Here is a 3,520-nt window from a genome sequence, read left to right on the forward strand (position 1 = left end):
TAGTATTTTCTTCTCTGTGACGCGTGCTATTATTAATGTCGTTCCATGTATGTTTTATTTTTTTCACTATGTTTAGGTGGTTTCGTAAAAGCAGATTCAAAGACACACATGTTACTTGCTTTCGTTGAGGAATTACAATTCCTTAAGATACCAGTAATCACTACAATCATCATTTATTAAATTGATATATATCTGAGTCATTGATCATTGAATACAAAATCACTGATGAGCTCATAAGTTCAACTGGCAGGAGACCTAAATTTGTTATTTTAGTAATAGTTCCTGGTTGTTGTGGCCGGGTTGGAAGATCTTGTTGACCAACCCTAGAAAATATTCTTGATAAGTAATGGCTATATAATGAACCATCATTAGTTTATTTTTATGGAAGTCAACCCAATTAACCTCAAACTACAACCCAAAATTTTCGAGTTAGGCCGGGTTGGGTCACCGTTCTATTTTTTTTAATTTGACTTTTTTTTTTAACTTTTATATATATATATATTCGGGTTGGGTCGGGTTGACCCAACCCTAAAATGGGGTAACCCGAGACTCAACCCGAATTTAATATTTTTTAACATTTTTAACCCAACCCAACCCAACCCAACCCTTGCGGTTTGGGTTAGGTAGTCTGGGTTGGTCAGGTTACCGGGTTTTTTGAACACCTCTATTAGTGGATATGACTGATAGCTTCTATTAATGGCTATCATCGATAGACTTTCATCAAATAGAATCCGCTTTTATATCATTAAAATCATCAATATATGGATATCACCCAAGTTCTATCACCGATATCACTTATATCGTGGTTATCGATGATAACTTCTATCACTCATAACATGCTATTAGAGATAGTTTCTGTCATTCATTTTTTACCATCAAAAGTTTCTGTCATTCATTTTTTACCATCAAATAGCATGCTATCTTTGATAACTTCTATCACTAATAACATGCTATTAGTGATACTTCTAGGCATCCCACTTATACTTTAGTTTGAGATTCAACTTTATTAATTAAATTCACTAGGTTAGCTATCGCTGATAAACCTCTATAAGTGGCCATTAAATGTGAAAGAAAACCATCAAAGATTAAGCTATTAGTGATAGAAAATATTAGTGGCTATCACTCATAGACTTTTATTAGTGACTATCAAATTTGAAAAATTAACATTCAAAGCTATCAGTGGCTATTATTGAGAAACTTTTATCATAATTATCAATAATAGACTTTTATCACTAATAGACTTCTATTGCTGATATGTACCTAAATTTGATATCACTGATACATGAGTATAATTGATATCTATCTAAGTTATATCACTAATATCACTTATAATTGATATTATTGATACACAAATATTATGATATCTACATAAGTTATATCACTGATTCACGTTGTTTGTTAGTGATAGGAACCTTATTTCCGATAGACTAAGTCTATTATTGAAGTGACTATCAGTGATAGAAGTTTATTACTGTTAAATTTCATATTTTTAAAGTCATACAAAAAAAGGGGTTTGTTTGTAACGTTCCCATTTCTCATTTCGTTTCTAAAAAAAATCTCAAATTTCAGAAATTGAGAAAAATAGTTCTTTGAGTTCCTTGGTTTAAAACCCAGCTTTTTCAATTTTTTTAATTAATAATTTTTAGTTAAAAAGTAACAGTAAATAATAAAAAAGACTAAAGATAGAAAATCAAAATTAACAATGAAAAAAGAAAGAAAAAATTAACAAGCAAAAGTAAGCAATGAAAAAAATTGAAGTCAAATAAAAGAAAGAAAAAAAAGGAATGGAGAACACACAACAAGAGATGAGAAGAAATAAGGAAAGAAAGAAAAGAAAGAATGAAGAACACGAGGGAAGAAGAAGAAGAAGAAAAAGAAAAAGAAGAGGGAGAGGAATAGAGAAGAAAAAATTTCAAAATTGAAAAAAAATTTAAAAGATGGATGGTTAGCGTTTGTGTGAAACCCGGATTTCTATTTTCCTTACTTAAGCAAGTGATAAAAGAAATTAACTAAGTGAAAGTTAAATCTTAAGTTAAGGGGAAGGGAATTTCTAAGTGTTAAGTATATTTTCCTTGAATAATTTAAGTTGAGCTTTAATTGGTAAAATTGCAATGAAATTTGTATAATAAATAGGTTGTTGAAAACAGTTAGTGTGATTGGTGAAAGAAGGAATGGGGATTTGAAAAGAAAAATATGGAAATTGAGTTTGTGAAAATTCGGCTAAGTATGGAGAAATTAGGTGAAGTACGGAGTAAGGAATTAAGAAAAAAATATAGAAAATATTATTTTGGAATTATCCTGGAAGATCCGTGTAAAAATATCATTAAGTGGTGAGTAAACGGGTAATATATATATATATAGGGAACATTTGTCACAGTCACTAAAGATGGAGAGAGCGAGATCATTGAGATCGAGACCAGCGAGATTGGAGAGGAAATGGGAGAGAGCGAGATCATTGAGATCGAGACCAGCGAAATTGGAGAGGAAATGGGAGAGAGCGAGATTGGATAGAAGATGGGAGAAAGCGAGACCAGCGAGAAAGCTGGAGGGAGCGAGAGTGGAGAGAAAAGTTGGAGAGAGCAAGTGAGAGAGCGAGATTGGAGAGAGCTGACCAGCGAGATTGCTGGAGAGAGCGAGACCAACGAGAAAGTGGGAGAGAGCGACACTGCCGAGAGCGGAAAGAGCGAGAGCGCCTATGTGTTAGCCTTGCTTTGTCCGATTCAAACATCACGCCCACGCCTCGCCTATGCATTGAACGGCCGAGCAAGCTTTTGGGCGATGTATTTGGACGTGTTGGGGTGGATTATGCTTTTAAAAACCCTAATTTGAATACAAACAAAGCTTGAAGATGTAAGGACAAACATCAATTAAAATCTAGGTGTCCGATTAAGAGAAATTTTTAAACTCTAAGAAATTGTGTTGGATGCGTTTAGGAAGAACACATTGAACCAAGATGAAGTCAGCTTACATTGATCAAGGGAGGATTAACATTTGGCCATACAGCCAAGTAGGTGCTGTCAATCCCACGAGCAATTTGAATGCCTATAAATATGGAGTTGGGATTTCATTTTGAAATCACACAAAAATCATAAATTTCGTAGAGAAAGTAAAGGGCAGTGAGGGTTCAGAGGAATGTGTCAACTTTGGACGAGGAGATCTTCCAATATACTCGTGCGTTTGGCGTGATTCCAAAGCCATCTGAAAGCTCTGAAAGTCTAGTTTTCAGAGTAGGGCTGCCGGAGGAAAAGACTCAAAGGAACTGGGTTGGAGGTTGAGAAGAAGGCAGAAGGGTCAGACTGTCGGATCAGTCTGGGCCAGTCTTGAAGATTTTGAGATTCCGGTAAAACCACGAGGAGTTCTGAGCTGAAAGTTTAGGGTAAGATTCAGAATAAGTTTGTAGAAGGAAGTATTTCCAAATAAGGTTCGGAACTATAAGTAATCTAAGTTGTAATTTGAATCTGGATTCTAGGGGTGAAAAAGGGACCCGAGGAGCTACTAGAGTGAAAAGTTCCTAAGAGTT

The sequence above is a fragment of the Benincasa hispida genome, chromosome 9, assembly GCF_009727055.1.
Source record: "Benincasa hispida cultivar B227 chromosome 9, ASM972705v1, whole genome shotgun sequence".
Lineage (NCBI taxonomy): Eukaryota > Viridiplantae > Streptophyta > Magnoliopsida > Cucurbitales > Cucurbitaceae > Benincasa > Benincasa hispida.